The sequence below is a fragment of the Ovis aries genome, chromosome 3, assembly GCF_016772045.2.
Source record: "Ovis aries strain OAR_USU_Benz2616 breed Rambouillet chromosome 3, ARS-UI_Ramb_v3.0, whole genome shotgun sequence".
In the NCBI taxonomy this organism is placed as follows: domain Eukaryota; kingdom Metazoa; phylum Chordata; class Mammalia; order Artiodactyla; family Bovidae; genus Ovis; species Ovis aries.
Genome location: NC_056056.1, coordinates 225,831,408 through 225,843,984, shown reverse-complemented (window position 1 = coordinate 225,843,984; position 12,577 = coordinate 225,831,408).

Sequence of the window (12,577 nt, the reverse complement as noted above, 5' to 3'; positions counted from 1 at the left end):
ACAGATCAAAAGCATCAATTCTTAAGTGCTCAGCCTTCTTCACAGTCCAACTCTCACATCCATACATGACCACAGGAAAAACCATAGCCTTGACTAGACAGACCTGAGTTGGCAAAGTAACGTCTCTGCTTTTGAATATACTATCTAGGTTGGTCATAACTTTTCTTCCAAGGAGTAACCGTCTTTTAATTTCATGGCTGCAATCACCATCTGCAGTGATTCTGGAGCCCAAAAAAATAAAGTCTGACACTGTTTCTACTGTTTCCCATCTATTTCCCATGAAGTGATGGGACCGGATGCCATGATCTTCGTTTTCTGAATGTTGAGCTTTAAGCCGACTTTTTCACTCTCCTCTTTCATTTTCATCAAGAGGCTTTTTAGCTCCTCTTCACTTTCTGCCATAAGGTATGGTATGGTATCATCTGCATATCTGAGGTTATTAATATTTCTCCTGGCAATCTTGATTCCAGCTTGTGTTTCTTCTAGTCCAGCATTTCTCATGATGTACTCTGCATAAAAGTTAAATAAGCAGGGTGACGATATACAGCCTTGATGTACTCCTTTTCCTATTTGGAACCAGTCTGTTGTTCCATGTCCAGTACTAACTCTTGCTTCCTGACCTGCATACAGATTTCTCAAGAGGCAGGATAGGTGGTCTGGTATTCCCATCTCTTTCAGAATTTTCCACAGTTTATTGTAATCCACACAGTCAAAGGCTTTGGCATAGTCAATAAAGCAGAAATAGATGTTTTTCTGGAACTCTCTTGCTTTTTCCATGATCCAGCGGATGTTGGCAATTTGATCTCTGGTTCCTCTGCCCTTTCTAAAACCAGCTCGAACATCAGGGAGTTCACGGTTCATGTATTGCTGAAGCCTGGCTTGGAGAATTTTGAGAAATACTTTACTAGCATGTGAGATGAGTGCAATTGTGTGGTAGTTTGAGCATTCTTTGGCATTGCCTTTCTTTGGAATTGGAATGAAAACTGACCTTTTCCAGTCCTGTGGCCACTGCTGAGTTTTCCAAATTTGCTGGCACGTTGAGTGCAGCACTTTCACAGTATCATCTTTCAGGATTTGAAAGAGCTCAACTGGAATTCCATCACCTCCACTAGCTTTGTTCATAGTGATGCTTTCTAAGGCCCACTTGACTTCACATTCCAGGATGTCTGGCTCTAGATGAGTGATCACACCATCATGATTATCCGGGTGGTGAAGATCTTTTTGTACAGTTCTTCTGTGTATTCTTGCCTCCTCTTCTTAATATCTTCTGCTTCTGTTAGGTCCCTACCATTTCTGTCCTTTATCGAGCCCATCTTTGCATCAAATGTTCCCTTGGTATCTCTAATTTTCTTGCAGAGATCTATAGTCTTTCCCATTCTGTTGTTTTCCTGTTTCTTTGCACTGATTGCTGAGGAAGGCTTTCTTATCTCTTCTTGCTATTCTTTGGAACTCTGCATTCAGATGCTTATATCTTTCCTTTTCTCCTTTGCTTTTCACCTCTCTTCTTTTCACAGCTATTTGTAAGGCCTCCCCAGACAGCCATTTCGCTTTTTTGCATTTCTTTTCCATGGGGATGGTCTTGATCTCCGTCCCTTGTACAATGCCATGAACCTCATTCCATAGTTCATCAGGCACTCTATCTATCAGATCTAGACCCTTAAATCTATTTCTCACTTCCACTGTATAATCATCAGGGATTTGATTTGGGTCATACCTGAATGGTCTAGCGGTTTTCCCTATTTTCTTCAATTTGAGTCTGAATTTGGTAATAAGGAGTTCATGATCTGAGCCACAGTCAGCTCCTGGTCGTTTTTGTTGACTGTATAGAGCTTCTCCATCTTTGGCTGCAAAGAATATAATCAATCTGATTTCGGTGTTGACCATCTGGTGATGTCCATGCGTAGAGTCTTCTCTTGTGTTGTTGGAAGAGGGTGTTTGCTAGGACCAGTGCATTTTTTTGGCAAAACTCTATTAGTCTTTGCCCTGCTTCATTCCACATTCCAAGGCCAAATTTGCCTGTTACTCCAGGTGTTTCTTGACTTCTTACTTTTGCATTCCAGTCCCCTGTAATGAAAAGGACATCTTTTTTGGGTGATAGTCCTAAAAGGTCTTGTAGGTCTTCATAAAACCATTCAACTCCAGTTTCTTCAACATTACTGGTTGGGACATAGACTTGGATAACTGTGATATTGAATGGTTTGCCTTGGAGACGAACAGAGATCATTCTGCCGTTTTTGAGATTGCATCCAAGTACTGCATCTCAGACTGTTTTGTTGACCATGATGGCTACTCCATTTCTTCTGAAGGATTCCTGCCCACAGTAGTAGATATAATGGTCATCTGAGTTAAATTCACCCATTCCAGTCCATTTTAGTTTGTTGATTCCTAGAATGTCGACGTTCACCCTTGCCATCTCTTGTTTGACCACTTCCAGTTTGCCTTGATTTATGGACCTGACATTCCAGGTTCCTATGCAATATTGCTCTTTGTGGCATCGGATCTTGCTTCTATCACCAGTCACATCCATAACTGGGTATTGTTTTTGCTTTGGCTCCATCCCTTCATTCCTTCTGGAGTTATTTCTCCCCTGATCTCTAGTAGCATATTGGGCACCTACCGACCTGGGGAGTTCCTCTTTCGGTATCCTATCATTTTGTCTTTTCATACTGTTCATGGGGTTCTCAAGGCAAGAATACTGGAGTGGTTTGCCATTCCCTTCTCCAGTGGACCACATTCTGTCAGACGTCTCCACCATGACCCACCCATCTTGGGTTGCCCCGCAGGCATGGCTTGGTTTCATTGAGTTAGACAAGGCTGTGGTCCTAGTGTGATTAGATTGACTAGTTTTCTGTGAGTATGGTTTCAGTGTGTCTGCCCTCTGATGCCCTCTTGCAACACCTACCATCTTACTTGGGTTTCTCTTACCTTGGGCGTGGAGTATCTCTTCACGGCTGCTCCAGCAAAGCACAGCTGCTGCTCCTTACCTTGGACGAGGGGTATCTCCTTACCGCCACAGTTCCTGACCTTCAACACGGGATAGCTCCTCTAGGCCCTCCTAGGGATTATCTACGCAGAAATACTGGAGTGGATAGCCATTTCCTCCTCCAAGGGATCTTCCCAACCCAGGGATGGAACCCAAGTCTCTGGCATCTCCCGCATTGTCAGGCAAATTCGTTACCACTGAGCCATCTGGGAAGCCCAATCGAGTATGGCCTTGTTGTTGTTGAGTCACTAAGTCAAGTCTGCAGCACACCAGGCTTTCCTATCCTTCACTATCTCCCTGAGTTTGCTAAAACTCATGTCCATTGAGTCACTGATGCCATCCAACCACCTCATCCCCTGTCGCCCACTTCTCCTCTTGCCCTCAGTCTTTCCCAGCATCAGGGTCTTTTCCAGTGAGTCAGCTCTTCACATCAGGTGGCCAAATACTGGAGCTTCAGCCTCAGCATTAGTCCTTCCAATGAACATTCAGGGTTGATTTCTTTTAGGATTGACTGGTTTGTTCTCCTTGCTGTCCAAGGGACTCTCAGGAGTCTTCCCCAACACCATGGTTCGAAAGCCTCAGTTCTTCAGCACTCAGCCTCCTTTATGGTCCAACTCTCACATCCATATATGACCACTGGGAAAACCATAGCTTTGGCTAGACAGACCTTTGTTGGTAAAGTGATGTCTCTGCTTTTTAATCTGCTGCTTAGGTTTGTCTTAGCTTTTCTTCCAAGGAGCAAGTGTCTTTTAATTTCATGGATGTAGTCACTGTCAGCAGTGATTCTGGAGCCCAAGAAAATAAGGTTTGACACTGTTTCCACTTTTCCCTCATCTATTTGCCATATAGTGATGGGATCAGATGCTCTGATATTCACTTTTTGAATGTTGAGTTTTAAGCCAGATTTTTCACTCCCTCTTTCACCCTCATCAAGAGGCTGTTTATTTTAGTTCCTCTTCACTTTCTGCCATTAAAATGGTATCATCTACATATCTGAGGTTGATATTTCTCCCAGCAATCTTGATTCCAGCTTGTGAGATCCTATCTTAACTAATGTTATCTGCAAAGACCCTATTTCTAAACAAAGTCACATTCTGAGGTTCTCAGTAGTTATGAATTGTGGGGTGGGGGAGGGGATGGACACTATTCAACAAGGCATAGGCTATAAATCCCCAATCCAAATTTTCTTGGTTCTCCAAATGCCTCTGATCAAAAGTAACATGCAGTAATCCACTTGTCCCTCTGGGTTTCTTGTCTTATTTAGTCACTGTTTTCTTACTTCATCAGTGTTCTTAGAAAACAGTTCTTAAGAAAAATAGTTTCTACTGGATTTTTAACCATTTTCAGCAGGAAGTTCCATTTAGGAATCTAGCTCACCACATTACATCTCCACTCATTTGATGAAGCTACAGTGTGGTAAGAATAGCTCAAGAAAATTAACGGATATTATGTCTTTTTCATTAATAAGCATGTGCAAAAGTCCCAACAAAGTATCAGCTAGCAAAATGCAATAGTTTATTTCTGTAAATGCATTTTGATCACATGGGTTTAACCCAGAAATTCAAGGATGGCTCAACATCCTACTTTCATTTTTAATGGTAATCCAACACATTCATGGATAAAGAGAGGGACACTGCATGATCATGCCAACAGATGCGATTTTTATAACATTCAGCAATTAATTGTGATTGTAAAAATGGCTTCTAGTCATTACAGAATAACATCATTGGACTTGCCCACTTGCCAAAGGGGTGAAATCCAGAAAAATGAACAAAATATTAAAAGCAATGATTTTCAGATATTGGATAAAGGACAGTACAGGGCTGTGATCACCAACACAAAGGAAGCAAATTACATAAAGCCTACGATTGCTGTGGAGGCATTTACAGGTTGCAGTGCAGGGAAGAGGCCCAGTTTAGGCGGGGGGTCTTGATGAGTTGGGAGACAGAAGTCAGAGTTTGGGGAGGCTGAGGTATTTGGAATTTTCAGATAAAAATAATAAAGAAAAGGGATCAATTCAGAGAAAGAATTCCAGAAAGCTAAAATAGGATCCCCATAAGTTTTAGTAAATGCTCAATCATGCTTATGTAGAATAAAATTCTATAAGACTGTTTAAAGAAAACCTACTGGGAAACTATAAGGCAGAAACTCCGAAAGCACGTGTAACACTAGCCCCCAAGCAGAGGTCACTGTAGACGACGCTAACAGCTTTAAAACAGACCTGAGAAGAGTCAGGCTGCTCACAAGACACTCAGCTGACTTCCAGAACCAACTTCAATACTGTTTAGAGGAAGATGATGAAATCCAGCACTTTTGTCCTGCATCTAATTAAAAAAACAAATTCCCAGACCTACAAGGAAGCAGGAAAAATCTGGAGGGAAAAACATCAGTCAAAACAGACTTGGAAAGGACAGAAGTGATGGAATTAACAGCCATGGACATTAGAACAACTGTTATAAACATACTCAAGAATTTATAGGAGACATAAACACAATAAGCAAATAAAGGGAAGAGGTAAAAAAGAATCAAATGGAACTTTGGGAAATGAAAATTCAGTATATAAAATGAAACTATCCAAACTGAAGCAGCAAGAAAAAAAATTTTTTTTTAATTAACCAAGCATCATTGACCTCTGGGAAAATATCAGGCAGTCTCAGAACAGTACAATTAGAAACACACAGTAGGTACACACACAAACGTACTGAAAGAAATAATGGCTGAAATGTTTCCAAAGCTTTTGCAAACTATAAACCCACAGGCCCAAAACACTCAACAAATCTCAAGCAGGATAAACACAAAATAAACTACTTGAAAACATATAATAACCTACTTGCTAAAAATTAATAATATCCAGAAAGTATTAAAAAACAGCCAGAAAAAAGAAAGACGCATGCATATCAGTAAATAAAGAGAAGATTTTTTGCTGGTTTCTCCTAAGAAACCATGTAAACCATAGTAAATGGAATGACTCTTTCAATTGCTAAAAGGAAAACACCTGTCAACTTAGTAGTCTACATGCAGTGAAAATATCCTCCAAAAAGTAACAGTGAAATTAAAGACAACTAGAGACAAACAGAACCTGAGATAATTCCCCACTAGCATATCCACAATACACAGAATATTAAAGTAAGTTCTGTAGAATGGATACACCACAACAGAGGAGCGCCTGGGTCTGCACAAAGGAGCCAAGAGGACGGAGGGTGAGCCTTCTCTTGTGCTTGAATTCCTTTACAGTATAACTGACTGTACACATTTTTTAAACTGGCAACGCAGGGTTCAAAACATACGTGTAAGCAACACATACGACAGCACAAGGGACGGGAGGAAGCACTGGGGACCCACGGCTGTAAGATTCCACCCTTGGGAAAAAGGGAGGAGACTGAACCGCCAACAGGAGCCTGAAAGGCAGTGCCTGTGCGCAGTCTCAGAAACAACGGGATGATCTCTGTTTCCAAGGCAAACCGTTCAACAGCAGAGTAATCCAAGTCTAGGCCCCAAAGGCAAAGGAGAAAGGGAAAGACGTGCGCAACTGAACGCAGAGTTCCAAAGCACAGCAAGGAGGCAAAAGGAAGCCTTTGCAAGCGAGCAATGAGAACAGAGGAAAACGACAGAAGGGGAGAGACGAGAGAGCTCCTCGAGAGAGCTGGAGAGGGCGTCCCTGGGAGCTCAGTGGTGAAGAATCCACCCACCAATGCAGCAATTTCCGGGTGGTTCAGCAACACGTGAACCGTGAACTCCCTGATGTTCAAGCTGGTTTTAGAAAAGGCAGAGGAGCCAGAGATCAAATTGCCAACATCCGCTGGATCATGGAAAAAGCAAGAGAGTTCCAGAAAAACATCTATTTCTGCTTGATTGACTAAGCCAAAGCCTTTGACTGTGTGGATCACAATCAACTGTGGAAAATTCTGAAAGAGATGGGAATACCAGACCGCCACCGCCACAGGTCAGGAAGCAACAGTTAAAACTGGACATGGAACAACAGACTGGTACCAAATAGGAAAAGGAGTACATCAAGGCTGTATACTGTCACCCTGCTTATTTAACTTATATGCAGAGTACATCATGAGAAACACTGGGCTGGAAGAAGCACAAGCTGGAATCAAGATTGCCGGGAGAAATATCAATAACCTCAGATATGCAGATGGCACCACCCTTATGGCAGAAAGTGAAGGGGAACTAAAAGCCTCTTGATGAAAGTGAAAGAGGAGAGTGAAAAAGTCGGCTTAAAGCTCAACATTCAGAAAACGAAGATCATGGCATCTGGTCCCATCACTTCATGGGAAACAGATGGAGAAACAGTAGAAACACTGTCAGACTTTATTTTTTTGGGCTCCAAAATCACTGCAGATGGTGACTGCCGCCATGAAATTAAAAGACGCTTACTCCTTGGAAGAAAAGTTATGACCAACCTAGATAGTACTGTATTCAAAAGCAGAGACATTACTTTGCCAACTCAGGTCCATCTAGTCAAGTCTATGGTTTTTCCTGTGGTCATGTATGGATGTGAGAGTTGGACTGTGAAGAAAGCTGAGCGCCGAAGAATTGACGCTTTTGAACTGTGGTGTTGGAGAAGACTCTTGAGAGTCCCTTGGACTGCAAGGAGATCCAACCAGTCCATTCTGAAGGAGATCAGCCCTGGGTGTTCTTTTGGAAGGAATGATGCTAAAGCTGAAGCTCCAGTACTTTGGCCACCTCATGCGAAGAGTTGACTCATTGGAAAAGACCCTGATGCTGGGAGGGATTGGGGGCAGGAGGAGAAGGGGACGACCCAGGATGAGATGGCTGGATGGCATCACGGACTCGATGGACGTGAGTCTGAGTGAACTCCGGGAGTTGGTGATGGACAGGGAGACCTGGCGTGCTGCGATTCATGGCGTTGCAAAGAGTTGGACACGACTGAGCGACTGAACTGAACTGAACTCGGACGGTAAAGTGTCTGCCTGCAGTGTGGGAGACCTGGGTTCGATCCCTGGGTTGGGAAGATCCCCTGGAGAAGGAAACGGCAACCCACTCCAGTATTCTTGCCTGGAAAATCCCATGGATGGAAGGAGCCTGGCGGGCTACAGACCACACGGTGGCAAAGACTCAGACACAGCTACTTCACTTTCACTCTCACCAGTGCGGGAGACATGGGTTTGATCCCTGGTCTGGGAAGATCCCACACGCTGCAGAGCAACTAAGGGCATGCGCCGCAGCTGCTGAGCCTGTGCCCTCGAGCCTGGGAGCTGCTGCAGCAATGAGCCTGCAGCTACAGAAGCAACTGGAGCACTGAAGGCCACGCGCCCTGCAGTTCAAGCTCGCAAGAGAAGCCGCCCCAGTGAGAGTCCCGCACACTGCAGCTAGAGAGGAGCGCCTGCTTGCCACACCGAGAAAAGGCTGCGCAGCAACACACACAGTGCGGCCGAAAGAAAACAGATAAAATTGTTTAAGAAGAAACAAAGTCAGAGATACCGAGGGAACACTTGATGCAAAGATGGGCACAATAAAGGAGAGAAACGGCAAGAACCTAACAGAAGCAGAAGAGATTACGCACAGGTGGCAAGAATACACAGAAGAACTGTACAAATAAGGTCTTAATCACCCAGACAACCATGATGGTATGGCCGTTCACCTACAGCCTGGAATGTGAAGCCAAATGGGCCTTAGGAAGCATTACTAGAAACAAAGTTGGTGGAGGCGATGGGACTGCAGCTGAGCTCTTCCAGATCGTGAGAGATGACGCTGTGCAGCTGCTGCACTCAGCACGCTAGAGAGTCTGGAAAACTCAGTAGCGGTCACAAGACTGGGAAAGGTCGATTTCCATTCTAATCCCGAAGAAAGTGAAGTCGCTCAGTCGCGTCTAACTCTGTGCGACCCCGTGGACTGTAGCCTACCAGGCTTCTCTGTCCATGGGATTCTCCAGGTAAGAATACCGGAGTGGGTTGCCATTTCCTTCTCCAGGGGATCTTCCCGACCCAGGGATCGAACCCAGGTCTCCCGCATTGGAGGCAGACGCTTTAACCTCTGAGCCAGCAGGGAATCCCAAGGAAAGGCAATGTCAAAGAATGCTCAGACTACCATACGAGTGCACTCATTCCACATGCTAGCACGGTGATGCTCAAAATCTTTAAAGCTAGGTTTCATCAGTATGTGAACTGAGAACTTCCAGATGTACAAACTGGATTTACAAAAGGTAGAGGAGGTTGAGGAGGAGATTCCTTGGTGGCTCAGTGGTAAGGAATTGCCAGCCACTGCAGGGGACACAGGTTCCATGCCTGGTCTGAGAAGATCTCACATGCCACAGAACAGCTGAGCCCGAGCACCACAACCACTGACGCTCACGTGCCCTCGAGCCTGTGCTTTGCAGCAAGAGAGGCCGCCACAGTGAGAAGGCTGAGCACCGCAGCCAGAGAGCTGCCTCACTCAGCCCAACTAGAGAAGCCAGTGTGCACACAGCAACGAAGGCCCGGCACAGACCAGAATACATCAACAAACAAACTGTTAAAAAAGAAAAGGCACAGGAACCAGAGATCACGTTGCCAGCATCCACTGGATCATAGAAAAAGCAAAGGAATTCCCAAAAAAATCTACTTCTGCTTCATTAACTATGCTAAGGCCTTTGATTGTGTGGATCACAACAAACTGGAAAATTGTTACAGATAGGAATACTGGACCACCTTACCTGTCTCCTGAGAAACCTGTATTCAGGGCAAGAAGGAATAGTTATACCTTACATGGAACAACTCACTGGTTCAAAATTGGGAAAGGAATATATCAAGGCTGTATGTTTCAACCTGCTTATTCAACTTCTATGCAGAGTACATCATGTGAAATGCCAGGCTGGATGAATCACAAGCCAGAATCAAGATTGCCAGGAGAAATATCAATAATCTCAGATATGCAAATGATTCCGGGAGGAGGGCACAGCAACCCACTCCAGTATTCATGCCTGGAGAATCCCATGGACAGAGGAGACTGGCGGGCCACTGGGTCGCAAAGAGTCGGACACGACTGAAGGGGCTGAGCACACGCGTGCAGATGACACCACCCTCACGGCCGAAAGTGAGGAGGAGCTGAAGAGCCTCTGGATGAAGGCGAAAGAGCAGAGTGAAAAAGCTGGCTTAAAGCTCAACATTCAAGAAACTAAGATCACGGCATCTGGTCCCATTACATGACATCACCCTTACGGCAGAAAGTGAGGAGGAGGTGAAGAGCCTCTGGACGAAGGCGAGAGCTGGCTTAAAGCTCAACATTCAAGAAACTAAGATCACGGCATCTGGTCCCATCACTTCATGGCAAACAGATGGGGAAACAATGGAAACAGTGACAGACTTTATTTTCTCGGGCTCCAAAATTACTTCAGATGGTGACTGCAGCCATGAAATTCAAAGATGCTTGCTCCTTGGAAGAAAAGCTATGGCAAACCTAGACAACGTATTAACAAAGCAGAGACATCACTTTACCAACAAAGGTCTGTATAGCCAAAGCTACGGTTTTTCCAGGAGTCATGCATGGATGTGAGAGTTGGACCATAAATAAGGCTGAGTGCTGAAGAACTGATGCTTTCAAACTGTGGTGCTAGAGAAGAGTCCTGACAGTCCCTTGGACTGCAAGGAGAACAAACCGGTCTATCCCAAAGGAAATCAATCCTGAATATTCACTGGAAGGACTGATGCTGAAACTGAAGCTCCAATATTTTGGCCACCTGATGGGAAGAGTCAACTCATTGTAAAAGATTCTGATGCTAGGAAAGATCGAGGGCAGGAGGAGAAGGCAGAAGCGAGGATGAGATAGTTGGATGGCATCACTGACTCAGTGGACATGAGTCTGAGCAAGCTCTGGGAGATAGTGAAGAAAAAGGGAAGTCTGATGTGCTACATATATAGTTCATGGGGTTGCAAAGGGTTGGACATGACTTAGTGACTGAGATTCTTATATGTGAGATTATTATTACTTGAGAGTAGACAATGATAACCGAAAAAGACGTACTATAAAATCTAGAGAATACACAATAAAAATCACAGAGACTTGCCTGCTGGTCCAGTAATTAAGACTCCACGCTTCCAATGCAGGGGGCATGGGTTCAGTCCTTAGTCAGGAAACTAAGATCCTGCATATCGTGCGGCATGGCAAAAAATAATAATAATTAACAGAGATATAGCCAGTTAGCTGAGTGAAGATAAAATGGAATTTTGAAACAGACTTGTTTAATAAGAAAGCAAAAATAAGATAAACAGGGCTTTCTTGGTGAACAGTCAAAAATAAATAAATAAAATTATGGTTTTTTTTAAAAGATTAAGGAGCCTTTAAAAAAATAAATAAAGCAAAGGTTAAAAAAAAAAAAAGATAAATAAAACAAAGATGGGACAAATATAAAAGAAATAGCAAGATGGTAATTTTAAGACCAAGATGTCAATTTCATTAAATAGAAATCTTCTAAACTCTTAAGTTACAATGCAGAGACTGTTAGACTGTATAAAAAATGAGACCCAACTACTGGCTGTCTCAAGAAATGAACTCTAATATAAAAACAAAAATAAGCTAAATGTAAAAGGCTGGAACAGAGGAGGAGAAACAAGTTAGAACAGAAATCTTTTTGGAATTTTGCTTCATTTCTCTTTATGTTAGCTCATTGTTAGCAAATAGAATTTTCTTTTTTTTTTTTGTCATGCCACATGGCATGGAATCTTAGTTCCCAGACCAGGGATCAAACTTGGGCCCTTGACAGTGAAAGCATGGAGTCCTAATCACTGGTCAACCAGGGTATTCCCTAAGTGCAACAGATTATTTTATGTTGATTTTGTGCCCCACAATTTTACCATATTTATTATTTTTTCCCCAGAAAATTTAAAAATATCCCATTTATTATCAGGAAGTTAAAGCTGAAACTCCTTATAGCTTCACAGAAATGTTTTCACTGAAATACATACTTTCCCCATTTTCTTTTTATTGAGGTACACTGATTTACATATATGAACCCCAGGTGTACAACACAGTGATCCACCATCTTAGAGTTTACACTCCGTTCATCGTCGTTATGAAATATCGGCTGGGATGTGAGGGCGATCTGGTTGCGACATCTGTCACCCCATTGATCGCCAGGGTTGAAATATCGGCTGTATTCCCTGCGCTGTGCAGTACACCCTCATAGATTACTCACTCTACACATGGACATAAAGAGGCAGACTGCACTTCTTAATCCCCTACCCGTGTCTTGCTCCTTCTTATCCAGTCTCTAATACTTGTGGTGGGGTCTTTGGGGTTTTCTACATGCAAAGTCATGTCATCTGCAAATAGTGGCAGCTTCACTTCTTCCTTTCCAAGCTGGGTGCCTTTTATTTCTTTATCTTGCCTAACTGCTCTTGCCAGGTTTTCCAGGACTGCGTTGAATAAGAGTGGTGAGAGTGTGCATTTTTGTCTTGCTTCTGATTTTAGAGGTAACTTTCCATTTTTCTCCACTGATTACGATGTTAGCTATGGGCTCATCCTGTTGCTGTTTATTTGCTAAGTCGTATCTGACTCTTCCATGACCCCATGGACTGTAAGCCCTCCGGGTTCCACAGTCCATGGAAATTTTTAGGCAAGAAAACTGGAGTGGGTTGTCATTTTCTTCTC